Genomic DNA, 15,000 nt, shown 5'->3' with positions numbered 1-15,000 from the left:
TCGGGGAGCTGGGCCTCCGCATGGTGGACATCCTTTGTGTACAGCGGAATGGCCCCTTCCAGTTCTTCGAGGTCACCCTGTCCACCGACGAGGGTTACAGCAAGGTCCTGGAGCGGAGTAAGGAGAGGGCCCAGCACCCTCTCCTGGGACGATACACCATCGAGCCGCTGTGGTGGCCCGACAAGCGGGTAATAACTGTCCATTGTTTTAACCCGCATGTGACCGCCGAAGCCGTCCGCCAGTTCCTGAACAAGTATGTGGACCTTCTTCCTGGCCACAAGGAGATTCGGGATGAGCTGGGGATCTGGACTGGTCGACGCCAGTTCCAGGCCCGCCTGCGCCCGGACGCTAATGGCGCGGGCGGTTTTAGTCATCCCCCAGCCTATTTTAATCTACAGGGCATAAGGCTTACTTGTTTTATTCCGGACAGCCTCCCTTCTGCCGACAGTGTCACAGCTTCGGACACACTCTGGAGGGATGCGCCAACTTACGCTGCCGCAACTGCCTGGAGTCGGGGCACATGGCCAGGGACTGCAAGGGCCCCCGTCGCTGCATTTACTGCAACGGCGAGGACCATCTGGCTCGTTCCTGCCCTAAGAAGAAAACGACGTATGCTGACGCTCTGTCGGGTAATGGAGCTGTCGGCAAGGAGAGTGGTGGGGGAGTGCAAGCCCCCACATTAGGGCAGGAACAGCCGGCGACGGGGGCAGGAGGAGAAGCCCTGGCCGAGGTGGAGGAGGCCCCAGCGACAGCGATGCAGGAGGGGTCTCCAGTCCTGGCTCCAGGTGTTAGCAGCAGGAGGAGAAAGAGCGGCGCATCCCCCCGGAGGAGGAAGAAGAGCAGAAGGGAGGCACAACCCGACGCTTCCAGCCCTCCGGCTGCCACCTTGCCAGCAGTGGTGGCCGGGGACCAAGGCAGAGAGAGTCCCCCCTCCCCGACGTTGGGGGCCCCCCAGCCGGTGTGGGACCTGGGACAGTCCCCTGCGCCCCCCCAGGAGTACAGTATTGTGCAGGACAAAGCAAATGAACAGGAGTACCTGGGGGGGCTGGAACTGGGGGGCCTTTTGGGTTTGACTGAGGAGGGGGGGCAGTAATGCGGTATTGTTTTTAATGGCTGGCTTTTATTATTTTATTGTGTTGTTTTTAATTGTATTTTACCTTTTTAACATTTCATGGCCAATTTTAATATTGTCACCTTGAATGTCAGGGGTTTGAGGAACGTTTTAAAGCGCACATCTGTTTTTAATCAGCTGGCATCTTCTCCCTTCAGCATTTGTTTTCTGCAGGAAGTCCACCTCCGGGACCAGCGGGACGAGGCTCTCTTTTCACGACAATGGAAGAGGGGTAGATCCTACTGGAGCGTAGGTGGTGTCCACTCCTCAGGCGTCGGGATCCTTTTTGGCGACCGCGCCTTTGAAGAAGTAAGATCGTTTACCGTTCTTCAAGGTAGGGTTTTGGGAGTGGACGCCACATGGAGGGGACAGCGCCTCCGGGCCATATGTGTCTACGCTCCAGTGGAGGCCTCATCCCGTATAACTCTCTTTGAAGAGTTGTCCCCGTTCTGTGTCACAGATCGACACTTGATTTTAGGAGGGGACTTTAACATCTCGTTGGAGGGTAGACAGGATGTCAGCTCTGGGCACTTTCGCCATTTTATTCGTTCCTTTAAACTTGTTGATGGTTTTAAGACATGCAACCCCAGCATGCCGGGCTTCACCTGGCATAATAGTCGCGGAGCCAGCAGTCGCATCGACTACATTTTAGCTTCACCCCCCGTTGTTTTTAAAAAGGTGTCCCTCTCCCCACAGTGGCCCACTGACCACTTGGCAGTGGAGGCCACTGTTTCCATAGACGCCCCTGAATGTGGGGGCGGCTATTGGAAAATGAACCTGCAGATCCTGGAGGAGAGCGATTTTAGACACCTTTTTTTAGATCACTTCTCCGAGTGGCAGAAGGACAAGCCTACCTTCCCCTCCGTGGCTGAATGGTGGGAGAGTGTGAAGGATAGGATCCGAACCTTCTCCATGCAGTACAGCAAGCAGCGCAGGATGGAGAAGAAATTCTCCATTCTGCAGCTGGAGAGAAGGTTGCGGGATGAATACGCCGCTCACAACAACGGGGGCGCCATCGACCACGAGCGACTGCTTGGCATAAAGGGTGAGCTGAGGCGCCTGCATGAACAGGCTGCCTCGGCCCTAATGCTCCGCGACAAAATGTGCCTGTTGGAAAACAATGAAAAGTGCAACGCCTTTTTTTTCCAGAGAGCCAGGGAAGCCCGGGAGGAGAAGAGCTTTGTCTCTCTCCGTGCCTCAAACGGCGACACGGCAACGACAACATCAGACATGCTGGAGGTTGCTAAACTGTTCTATTTTAATCTTTTTAAGGTTAGGGACACGGACCCGGTTGCAGGGGAGCGGTTCCTAGATAATATCTCACCTTGTCTTCCCAGTGACATTCGGGACGGCTTAGAAGCCCCCATCACCTTGGCCGAGCTGACCGCAGTGCTTGGCAGGATGAACCGCCGCAAGGTACCGGGCCTTGACGGACTCCCGGTGGAATTTTATTCCACCTTTTGGGATGTCCTCGGGCCGGAATTACTGCAGGTTGTAGAGGATGTTCAGCGCCGGGGTTTGCTCACTAGGAGCATGAGGTCAGGGGTTCTTTCCCTGTTGCACAAGAAGGGTGATCGTGCCGACCTTGGCAACTGGAGGCCCCTGACCATGCTTTGTGTAGACACAAAGCTCATCGCAAAGACCCTTACCGAACGCCTGAAGAAGGCCATGGCTCATCTGGTTCACAGCGATCAGACGTGTGGAGTACCGGGTCGATCGGCGACGTGGAACCTCCATCTCATCCGCGACGCCATCGCCTGGGTGGAGGACAGGAACCTCCCTCTCCTGCTGGTCAGCTTGGACCAGGAGAAAGCCTTTGACCGGGTAGATCACCGCTTCCTGTTTCAAGTATTGGGTAAGTTTGGCTTTGGACCCAATTATCTGGGGTGGTTACACACTTTGTATAATGAAGTTGGAAGCCATGTTGTTATCAATGGCTTCCTGAGTGACTTGGTGCCCCAGGTGAGTGGAGTGAGGCAGGGATGTCCCCTCTCCCCCCTCCTCTACGCGCTCTATATAGAGCCGCTGGCGTGCGCCATTCGCGCCCACCCCGGGGTCGATGGCCTTCTTATCCCAGGAAGTCGGGGGAAAACTGTTAAACTGACCCAGTATGCAGACGACACCACCCTTTTCGTCTGCTCGGATCAGTCTCTCGGTCATGCCATGAGCCTTGTTCATGCGTTCGGTAGGGCCTCCGGCGCGACGCTCAACCTCAGTAAGTCGGTGGCCAAGTATTTCGGCAGCTGGAAGGCGAGGGAGGACGTCGCAGGTGGTCTCACCCTCTGTGACGGACCTCTCAAAGTGTTGGGGGTCAACTTCCTTTCGGATGGTGCCGCCCGTTTGAACTGGGAGGAGCGGTTGGCGATCGCCAGGCGGAAGATCGGACTGTGGAAGTCCAGGTCCCTGTCCTTCCAAGGTAAGGTTTTAGCCTTAAAAGTGGATATTCTTCCCACCCTGCTCTACCTTGCACATGTGTACCCTTTGCCCCGCTTCATGCGCAGAGGCCTGACGAAGGACGTTTTCAACCTCGTCTGGGGGGGCAGGTACGAGTACGTGCGTAGGGAAGTGATGTATCTCGGAAAGGACAGTGGGGGGAGGGATGTTATTGACTTTCCTCTCAAGCTTGACTGCCTGTTCTTCTCGCAGCTCTGCACGCGCCTGGCAGCTCCCCTCGAGCACCCCCATCAGCACTTTGTGCGTCTGTGGCTGGCTCTCCCCATGAGACGTCTGGTGGCGTCGTGGACCAACCTCGGCCCCAAGGCTGAGACCCTGCCGGCCCACTACAGCCACGCTGTCAAGTGGAGTAAGTCTTTTCCGGCAGGTGTCAAGACAGAGGCCTTGACCAAGCATAGAGCGCTTTATAGGGCTTTGCTTGGTCATAGGGATACTCGGGCCATGCTGGGCCTGGAGGAAGGCACATGGGCGAGAATCCAGCCTAAGGGTTTGGATCATAGGCTGCAGGACCTGAACTGGCAGTGCCTTCATGGTAAGCTGCCAGTCAGGGACGTCTTACATAGGCATAAGCTGACCAGACACCCCCGCTGCCCCAGGCCCGAGTGCAGCGAGGATGAGACCATCAGGCACGTGTTTTGGGACTGTGGGCATGCACAGAGAGTTTGGGGGTTGGTAGCGGGCCTGTGTGGACGTGTGGACCCGCAGCCCGGTCTGACCTACGACAAGGTGTTGAAGGGGTGGGACCCCAAGCTCCATAACCCCTTCGGCCCCTGGATGTGGCTGCTGGTCAGCATTACCAAGCGAGAGCTGTGGAATGCTAGGACCGCGCTCATCCGCAGAGGGGTTCATCTGGAGGCACAAGGGGTATTCCGTAAAATCCGGGCCGACTTGGGTTTCAGGATGGAGACTGACGTCATCCAGCGGGGCTATCACGAGGCCAAGGAGAGGTGGAAGGGCCTCTTTTGGCTTTAGCCCCGTTTCGTTTAGGTGGTGACGCTCCATTCTACAGGGTTTGATGTGACACACCTTTCTGAAGCACACTGGAGATACTTCGGGTTTTAGGTGAGTGTGCTTTGTTTTTTTTTTGCGTGTGTTGTATTCAAAATGGTTTTATCTAACAGCATGTGCATAATTAATTGAGCACGGTTTTTGGTTGATCATTTTTAGCACCTATTTATTCATATTAACAATAACTGTATTTATTAACATTTTACTCTGGTTTGTTGTGCTGCTTTTTAAATGATTGACCTTGTTTTTATTCCCGAGGTGCTGATTTTACGTGTGTGGAAATGTATGACCCTGTCCCAACCTGACCCTGGTGTAGAGGTTGGAGGTCGCAGGGTGTGTTCCTCCTTTAATGGTTTTAGGTTTTAATAGCTGGCATTTAAGGTGGCATTTTATTTGTGTAAATGGCCATTTAATTGTAATTGTGTTTTAATTGATATTGTAATGACATTTTTTGGTGGTTTTATAGTTTTGTGTTTTATTGCAGTTCTGGAGATGTTTTGTTTAATATTGTTTTAATAATGGTTTGTTTTGTATAGCATATATAAGTAGCACTGTGTTGAGAATGTTTTAGCCTTTTATAAAGTATTTATGGATCTGTATTTGTGAACCAAAAAGGCTGTTTTATTATGTCTTGATGACAGTGCAAATTGATGTTTATATGCTTTGTATATTTGTGTGATTTTAATTGTTGTGCAGAACTGTATAATAAAGTATTGAAAAAAAAAAAATCTGTTCTTATCAGTTTAATATCTGATACGTCCCCCATGGAGGGGACCACATATTAAACGGATTTTTGGAACAGGGAGCCGGAAGTGGGGCTTGCCCCGTCCGCTCCACGCATCGACCCGGTATTGCAGTGCTTCCGGGAATGGTGCACCTCTACTGCCCCCTGTTGTCGAAAGGCAGAACTGACTGACTGACTGACTGACTGACTGAGTGAGTGAGTGAGTGAGTGAGTGACTAATAGACTGAGTGCTGTGAGGGGGGGGGCCCTGTCTGTGCGTGGCCCCCGTTTCCCGCCGTTTTTCTTTTTTTTTTTTTTTTTTTTTTTTTTTTTTAAAGGAAGGTGACACACTGTTTGTGCGGTGGACAGCTGCGCTGAGGTAAGGCATGATGTCATCTTTGCCTTTTGAATTTCCCCTCATGTTTGTTAAAATGATTGCTGTCTTTTGAGAGGACAGGAGGACAGGGAGGAGTCGGGGCCCCGAGGACGGCGGCTGCGACGCCCCTGGGCATTCTACTCCGAGCGGGGGCGTCACGCAGGCCCGGCTAACGGCGACGGGCTTGGCGGCGGCCCCATATCGACTCGGGTCTCTCTTCATCCCGTATAAATCTTTCGCCTTTTACTAAAGATTTCCGTGGAGAGGGATAGCGATGAGTTCATGGTATTTTTGGAGGCTCTGCCCAAGCAGAGCTGCACTGCTGCTGTCAAAGGAAGACTGGGCCCGGCTTAGCGGCTGGCGTTAGGTGCCCGGTGGCGCGGCTGTGGTCTCCCTGGATCACGCGTGGACTCGCCGGGCGACACCTGCCAGAGGGGCTGGTGAGGGCTGAGCCGCGCCAGCTCCGTCGGCATCCCGCATGCCGGCGCCCGGCGGGGCGCAATTTGTGGGTATCGCTTCTCGGCCTTTTGGCTAAGATCAAGTGGATTTTACGCTCTTTTTATCGCTTTTAACGGACTGCGTCGGGTTTTTTAGAGGAAGGCACGGCAAACCTAATGCGTGCCCAGTAGGTGGCTTGACCGCCGCTGCCACGGGGCGACCCGTGCCTTCCTTTTAGCCTTTTATCCCTGCTTTTATTTTCGTTTTTATTAGGCTGGGGATCCCGCAGTGGCTGGTGGCCTGTCCGCCGCCCTGCCGGGGGAACTGGTGTTTTTTATTTCTTAGTTGTTTTTATAGTTTAGCATTCCTCGGCTCATCCCGGATTGGCGGACGGCAGCAGGACCACGGCGGACGTCGGGACCACGGCGGCAGGAGGACTCTGCTCCAGGAACGACGTCGGTGGACCTTCCCGGATGTCGACGGCCGGCGGAGCAGCGAGGAAGCCCTTCAGCGGGCCGTGGCTGGTAGCAGGCGGTGGCCTGCGTAATACCGCCCGGTTCTGCTGGAGGGCCGAAGGGGAGGTAGGCACCTTCCCCGACCGCCTGGCCTTCATCCGGGAGGTGGCCTTCGGGGAGCTGGGCCTCCGCATGGAGGACATCTTATGCGTGCAGCGGAATGGCCCTTTCCAGTTCTTCGAGGTTACCCTGTCCACCGACGAGAGCTACAGCAAGGTCCTGGAGCGGAGCAAGGAGAGGGCCCAGCACCCTCTCCTGGGAAAGTATACCATCGAGCCGCTGTGGTGGCCCGACAAGCGAGTAATTACTGTACATTGTTTTAACCCGCATGTGACCGCCGAGGCCGTCCGCCAGTACTTGAACAAGTATGTGGACCTCCTTCCTGGCCACAAGGATATTCGGGATGAGCTGGGGATCTGGACTGGTCGACGCCAGTTCCAGGCCCGCCTGCGCCCGGACGCTAATGGCGCGGGCGGTTTTAGTCATCCCCCAGCCTATTTTAATCTACAGGGCAATAAGGCTTACTTGTTTTATTCCGGACAGCCTCCCTTCTGCCGACAGTGCCACAATTTCGGACACACTCTGGAGGGATGCGCCAACCTGCGCTGCCGTAACTGCCTGGAGCCGGGGCACATGGCCAGGGACTGCAAGGGCCCCCGTCGCTGCATCTACTGCAACGGCGAGGACCATCTGGCTCGTTCCTGCCCTAAGAAGAAAACAACTTATGCTGACGCTCTGTCGGGTAATGGAGCTGTCGGCACGGAGAGTGGTGGGGGAGGGCAAGCCCCCACAGTAGGGCAGGAACAGCCGGCGGCGGGGGCAGGAGGAGAAGCCCTGGCCGAGGTGGAGGAGGCCCCAGGGACAGTGACAGCGATGCAGGAGGGGTCTCCAGTCCTGGCTCCGGGCGTCAGCAGCAGGAGGAGGAAGAGCGGCGCATCCCCCCGGAGGAGGAAGAAGAGCAGAAGGGAGGTACAACCCGACGCATCCAGCCCTCCGGCTGCCACCTTGTCAGCAGTGGCGGCCGGGGACCAAGGCCGAGAGAGTCCCCCCTCCCCGACGTTGGGGGCCCCCCATCCGGTGTGGGACTTGGGACAGTCCCCTGCGCCCCCCCAGGAGTACAGTAGTGTGCAGGATAAAGCCAATGAACAGGAGTACCTGGGGGGGCTGGAACTGGGGGGCCTTTTGGGTTTGACTGAGGAGGGGGGGCAGTAATGCGGTATTGTTTTTAATGGCTGGCTTTTATTATTTTAGTGTGTTGTTTTTAATTGTATGTTACCTTTTAACATTTCATGGCCAATTTTAATATTGTCACCTTGAATGTCAGGGGTTTGAGGAACGTTTTAAAGCGCACATCTGTTTTTAATCAGCTGGCATCTTCTCCCTTCAGCATTTGTTTTCTGCAGGAAGTCCACCTCCGGGACCAGCGGGACGAGGCTCTCTTTTCACGACAATGGAAGAGGGGTAGATCCTACTGGAGCGTAGGTGGTGTCCACTCCTCAGGCGTCGGGATCCTTTTTGGCGACCGCGCCTTTGAAGAAGTAAGATCGTTTACTGTTCTTCAAGGTAGAGTTTTGGGGGTGGACGCCACATGGAGGGGACAGCGCCTCCGGGCCATTTGTGTCTACGCTCCAGTGGAGGCCTCGTCCCGTATAACTCTCTTTGAAGAGTTGTCCCCGTTCTGTGTCACAGATCGACACTTGATTTTAGGAGGGGACTTTAACATCTCGTTGGAGGGTAGACAGGATGTCAGCTTTGGGCACTTTCGCCATTTTATTCGTTCCTTTAAACTTGTTGATGGTTTTAAGATATGCAACCCCAGCATGCCGGGCTTCACCTGGCATAATAGTCGCGGAGCTAGCAGTCGCATGGACTACATTTTAGCCTCACCCCCCGTTGTTTTTAAAAAGGTGTCCCTCTCCCCGCAGTGGCCCACTGACCATTTGGCAGTGGAGGCCACTGTTTCCATAGACGCCCCTGAATATGGGGGCGGCTATTGGAAAATGAACCTGCAGATTTTGGAGGAGAGCGATTTTAGACACCTTTTTTTAGATCACTTCTCCGAGTGGCAGAAGGACAAGCCTACCTTCCCCTCCGTGGCCGAATGGTGGGAGAGTGTGAAGGATAGGATCCGAACCTTCTCCATGCAGTACAGCAAGCAGCGCAGGATGGAGAAGAAATTCTCCATTCTGCAGCTGGAGAGAAGGTTGCGGGATGAATACGCTGCTCACAACAATGGGGGCGCCATCGATCACGAGCGACTGCTAGGCATAAAGGGTGAGCTGAGGCGCCTGCATGAACAGGCTGCCTCGGCCCTAATGCTCCGCGACAAAAGGTGTCTTGTGGAAAATAATGAAAAGTGCAATGCCTTTTTTTTCCAGAGAGCCAGGGAAGCCCGGGAGGAGAAGAGCTTTGTCTCTCTCCGTGCCTCAAACAGCAATATGGTAACTAAAACATCAGACATGCTGGAGGTTGCTAAATTGTTTTATCATAATCTTTTTAAGGTTAGGGACACGGACCCGGTTGCAGGGGAGCGGTTCCTAGACAACATCTCACCTTGTCTTCCCAGTGACATTCGTGACGGCTTAGAAGCCCCCATCACCTTGGCCGAGCTGACCGCAGTGCTTGGCAAGATGAACCGCCGCAAGGTACCGGGCCTTGATGGGCTCCCGGTGGAATTTTATTCCACCTTTTGGGATGTCCTCGGGCCGGAATTACTGCAGGTTGTAGAGGACGTTCAGCGCCGGGGTTTGCTCACTAGGAGCATGAGGTCAGGGGTTCTTTCTCTGTTGCACAAGAAGGGTGATCGTGCCGACCTTGGCAACTGGAGGCCCCTGACCATGCTTTGTGTAGACACAAAGCTCATCGCAAAGACCCTTACCGAACGCCTGAAGAAGGCCATGGCTCATCTGGTTCACAGCGATCAGACGTGTGGAGTACCGGGTCGATCGGCGACGTGGAACCTCCATCTCATCCGCGACGCCATCGCCTGGGTGGAGGACAGGAACCTCCCTCTCCTGCTGGTCAGCTTGGACCAGGAGAAAGCCTTCGACCGGGTAGATCACCGCTTCCTGTTTCAAGTATTGGGTAAGTTTGGCTTTGGACCCAATTATCTGGGGTGGTTACACACTTTGTATAACGAAGTTGGAAGCCATGTTGTTATCAATGGCTTCCTGAGTGATTTGGTGCCCCAGCTGAGTGGAGTGAGGCAGGGATGTCCCCTCTCCCCCCTCCTCTACGCGCTCTATATAGAGCCACTGGCGTGCGCCATTCGCGCCCACCCCGGGGTCGATGGCCTTCTTATCCCAGGAAGTCGGGGGAAAACTGTTAAACTGACCCAGTACGCAGACGACACCACCCTTTTCGTCTGCTCGGATCAGTCTCTCGGTCATGCCATGAGCCTTGTTCATGCGTTCGGTAGGGCCTCCGGCGCGACGCTCAACCTCAGTAAGTCGGTGGCCAAGTATTTCGGCAGCTGGAAGGCGAGGGAGGACGTCGCAGGTGGTCTCACCCTCTGTGACGGACCTCTCAAAGTGTTGGGGGTCAACTTCCTTTCGGATGGTGCCGCCCGTTTGAACTGGGAGGAGCGGTTGGCGATCGCCAGGCGGAAGATCGGACTGTGGAAGTCCAGGTCCCTGTCCTTCCAAGGTAAGGTCTTAGCCTTAAAAGTGGATATTCTTCCCACCCTGCTCTACCTTGCACATGTGTACCCTTTGCCCCGCTTCATGCGTAGAGGCCTGACGAGAGACGTTTTCAACCTCGTCTGGGGGGGCAGGTACGAGTACGTGCGTAGGGAAGTGATGTATCTCGGAAAGGACAGTGGGGGGAGGGATGTTATTGACTTTCCTCTCAAGCTTGACTGCCTGTTCTTCTCGCAGCTCTGCGCGCGCCTGGCAGCTCCCCTCGAGCACCCCCATCAGCACTTTGTGCGTCTGTGGCTGGCTCTCCCCATGAGACGCCTGGTGGCGTCGTGGACCAACCTCGGCCCCAAGGCTGAGACCCTGCCGGCCCACTACAGCCACGCTGTCAAGTGGAGTAAGTCTTTTCCGGCAGGTGTCAAGACAGAGGCCTTGACCAAGCATAGAGCGCTTTACAGGGCTTTGCTTGGTCATAGGGATACTCGGGCCATGCTGGGCCTGGAGGAAGGCACATGGGTGAGAATCCAGCCTAAGGGTTTGGATCACAGGCTGCAGGACCTGAACTGGCAGTGCCTTCATGGTAAGCTGCCAGTCAGGGACGTCTTACATAGGCATAAGCTGACCAGACACCCCCGCTGCCCCAGGCCCGAGTGCAGCGAGGATGAGACCATCAGGCACGTGTTTTGGGACTGTGGGCATGCACAGAGAGTTTGGGGGTTGGTAGCGGGCCTGTGTGGACGTGTGGACCCGCAGCCCGGTCTGACCTACGACAAGGTGTTGAAGGGGTGGGACCCCAAGCTCCATAACCCCTTCGGCCCCTGGATGTGGCTGCTGGTCAGCATTACCAAGCGAGAGCTGTGGAATGCCAGGACCGCGCTCATCCGCAGAGGGGTTCATCTGGAGGCACAAGGGGTATTCCGTAAAATCCGGGCCGACTTGGGTTTCAGGATGGAGACTGACGTCATCCAGCGGGGCTATCACGAGGCCAAGGAGAGGTGGAAGGGCCTCTTTTGGCTTTAGCCCCGTTTCGTTTAGGTGGTGACGCTCCATTCTACAGGGTTTGATGTGACACACCTTTCTGAAGCACACTGGAGATACTTCGGGTTTTAGGTGAGTGTGCTTTGTTTTTTGTGCGTGTGTTTTATTCAAAATGGGTTTATCTAACAGCATGTGCATAATTAATTGAGCATGGTTTTTGGTTGGTCATTTTTAGCACCTATTTATTAATATTAACAATAACTGTATTTATTAACATTTTACTCTGGTTTGTTGTGCTGCCTTTTAAATGATTGACCATGTTTTATTCCCGAGGTGCTGATTTTACGTGTGTGGAAATGTATGACCCTGTCCCGACCTGACCCTGGTGTAAAGGTTGGAGGTCGCCGGGTGTGTTCCTTTTTTAAAGGTTTTAGTTTTTAAAAGCCGGCATTTGAGGTGACATTTTATTTGTGTAAATGGCCATTTAACTGTAATTGTGGTTTAATTGATAGTGTATTGGTATTTATTGGTGGTTTTATAGTTTTTTTTTTTTTGTCTTTTTGCAGTTCTGGAGATGTTTTGTTTAATAATGTTTTAATAATGGTGGTATGGCATATATAAGTAGCACTGTGTGTCGAGAATATTTTAGCCTTTTATAAAGTATTTATGGACATGTATTTATGTAAATTTGTGAACCTAAAAGTACGGTGGCCCCTAGAGACAAAACACACACAAAAGAAAAAGCAGAAACAAAATGAAAATGCGCAGCAAATTAAAAAAACACACAAAAGAAAAAGCAGAAACAAAATGAAAATGCGCAGCAAATTAAAAAAACACACGCAAAAGAAAAAGCAGAAACAAAATGAAAATGCGCAGCAAATTAAAAAAACACACGCAAAAGAAAAAGCAGAAACAAAATGAAAATGCGCAGCAAGTTAAAAAAACACACGCAAAAGAAAAAGCAGAAACAAAATGAAAATGCGCTGCAAATTAAAAAACACACACAAAAGAAAAAGCAGAAACAAAATGAAAATGCGCAGCAAATTAAAAAAACACACGCAAAAGAAAAAGCAGAAACAAAATGAAAATGCGCAGCAAGTTAAAAAAACACACGCAAACGAAAAAGCAGAAACAAAATGAAAATGCGCAGCAAGTTAAAAAAACACACGCAAAAGAAAAAGCAGAAACAAAATGAAAATGCGCAGCAAGTAGACAATCCCAAACCGGAAGTGCTCCACCACGCTAGGGGGCGCGGTGAGCTCATGTGGCACAGTCGCTACACAGTAGTGATGGGAAGTTCGACTGAATTAACTGATTTGATTCTTTCGAGCTGTCCGTTGTAATGAATCGATTCTAAAATCGATTCTGTGATTCACTTTTTTTTCCGTCTTTTTTGCGCCTGACCGTATGAGTCAACGAATCATGGGATCGGATAATAAATCAAACGGTGTCTCAAGGTTACGTTATTTGACTGAAAGATGGGGCTGGTGTTCAACAAAAATGTTTAGCTTGACTATTCACAATAAAAAAAACAATATATAAAAAGCAGAAAGGGTGTCGATGCTGAATAAACACGCGTGTATATATAGTTCTTATTTTCTTGACTTTAGCCAAATTCATGTGCATGAGTATCAAGGACTACATCACAGTTAACAACTGCAATATTACCAATACAATCACACACACACATACAATGAGCATGAGTAAACTTGCATACGTTGTTGTGTAAACGTCAAAGTTAATAAATATCTTTGGTTTTTGATGAAAGACATGGTTTTATTATGCAGAAATGCAATAATTTACTGTTGTGAACGCCGCAATGGCTCTTGGGATCGGTTCGCAAACCATCCGTTTGAGTCGCCGACGGAGTGTCCGAGAGTCCGTTCGATGAACAAATCGAACTTACGGTTTTCGGACACTCGGTCGGTGACTAAAACGAATGGTTTGCGAACCGATCCCAAGAGCCCTCGCCGCCTCGCGGCATTTGCTGCGGAAATGCAGTTACGCTGTTGAAAGGAATAAAATTAACGCAGCTGTTCACAGGGCTGTCAACTTTGGTCAGCCGGTTGGCCAGAGATTTTCCATTTCAGACAAGTCCGCACACGCATTTACACCTTTGTGACAGTTTTATTCCCTTGTAAATGGTCTGTAGGGTTTGCAAACTACCCCAACGCTTTTGCTGCAGCTAATTTTAGGTTTATAATGTAATAATATAAATTTGCAGTAAGATTTCTTGCACGAGCGTGAGAATCCGAAAGCGTGAGTGTCACGCCAGATGCGTGAGAGTTGGCAGCCCTGTGTTCATTTATCACAACAGTAAATTATTGCATTTCTGCATAATAAAACCATATGTCTTTCATCAAAAACCAAAGATATTTATTAACTTTGACGTTTACACAACAACGTATGCAAGTTTACTCATGCTCATTGTATGTGTGTGTGATTGTATTGGTAATATTGCAGTTGTTAACTGTGATGTAGTCCTTGATACTCATGCACATGAATTTGGCTAAAGTCAAGAAAATAAGAACTATATATACACGCGTGTTTATTCAGCATCGACACCCTTTCTGCTTTTTATATATTGTTTTTTTTATTGTGAATAGTCAAGCTAAACATTTTTGTTGAACACCAGCCCCATCTTTCAGTCAAATAACGTAACCTTGAGACACCGTTTGATTTATTATCCGATCCCATGATTCGTTGACTCATACGGTCAGGCGCAAAAAAGACGGAAAAAAAAGTGAATCACAGAATCGATTTTAGAATCGATTCATTACAACGGACAGCTCGAAAGAATCAAATCAGTTAATTCAGTCGAACTTCCCATCACTACTGTGTAGCGACTGTGCCACATGAGCTCACCGCGCCCCCTAGCGTGGTGGAGCACTTCCGGTTTGGGATTGTCTACTTGCTGCGCATTTTCATTTTGTTTCTGCTTTTTCTTTTGCGTGTGTTTTTTTAACTTGCTGCGTATTTTCATTTTGTTTCTGCTTTTTCTTTTGCGTGTGTTTTTTTAACTTGCTGCGCATTTTCATTTTGTTTCTGCTTTTTCTTTTGCGTGTGTTTTTTTAACTTGCTGCGCATTTTCATTTTGTTTCTGCTTTTTCTTTTGCGTGTGTTTTTTTAACTTGCTGCGCATTTTCATTTTGTTTCTGCTTTTTCTTTTGCGTGTGTTTTTTTAATTTGCTGCGCATTTTCATTTTGTTTCTGCTTTTTCTTTTGTGTGTGTTTTTTAATTTGCAGCGCATTTTCATTTTGTTTCTGCTTTTTCTTTTGCGTGTGTTTTTTTAACTTGCTGCGCATTTTCATTTTGTTTCTGCTTTTTCTTTTGCGTGTGTTTTTTTAATTTGCTGCGCATTTTCATTTTGTTTCTGCTTTTTCTTTTGTGTGTGTTTTTTTAATTTGCTGCGCATTTTCATTTTGTTTCTGCTTTTTCTTTTGCGTGTGTTTTTTTAATTTGCTGCGCATTTTCATTTTGTTTCTGCTTTTTCTTTTGCGTGTGTTTTTTTAATTTGCTGCGCATTTTCATTTTGTTTCTGCTTTTTCTTTTGTGTGTTTTTTTAATTTGCTGCGCATTTTCATTTTGTTTCTGCTTTTTCTTTTGTGTGTGTTTTGTCTCTAGGGGCCACCGTATAAAAGGCTGTTTTATTATGTTTTGATGACAGTGCTAATTGATGTATGTATATGCTTTGTGTATTTGTGTGGTTTTAATTGTTGTACAGAACTGTTTAATAAAGTATTGGAAAAAAAAAAAAAAA

The 15,000-nt window shown here is 50.5% G+C and overlaps 2 non-coding genes and 1 pseudogene across 2 annotated transcripts in view; all 3 read left to right on the top strand.

Moving 5' to 3' along the window:
• Positions 1–5,240: 5,240 nt before the first annotated feature.
• LOC140586068 (U2 spliceosomal RNA) lies at positions 5,241–5,455 on the top strand (annotated as a pseudogene).
• A 420-nt stretch (positions 5,456–5,875) lies between these two features.
• Positions 5,876–5,989, top strand: LOC140585791 (U5 spliceosomal RNA). Its single transcript, XR_011987729.1, has one exon. It is a non-coding gene; the product is annotated as a U5 spliceosomal RNA (small nuclear RNA).
• Positions 5,990–14,962: 8,973 nt separating this feature from the next.
• LOC140586002 (U2 spliceosomal RNA) overlaps positions 14,963–15,000 on the top strand; it is a 194-nt gene continuing 156 nt past the window's right edge. The window contains exon 1 of the small nuclear RNA XR_011987938.1: positions 14,963–15,000. This exon is cut by the window's right edge and continues 156 nt beyond it. This is a non-coding gene — a small nuclear RNA (U2 spliceosomal RNA).

The sequence above is a fragment of the Paramormyrops kingsleyae genome, unplaced genomic scaffold, assembly GCF_048594095.1.
Source record: "Paramormyrops kingsleyae isolate MSU_618 unplaced genomic scaffold, PKINGS_0.4 ups35, whole genome shotgun sequence".
Lineage (NCBI taxonomy): Eukaryota > Metazoa > Chordata > Actinopteri > Osteoglossiformes > Mormyridae > Paramormyrops > Paramormyrops kingsleyae.
This window is presented reverse-complemented; position numbering and strand designations above follow the sequence as displayed.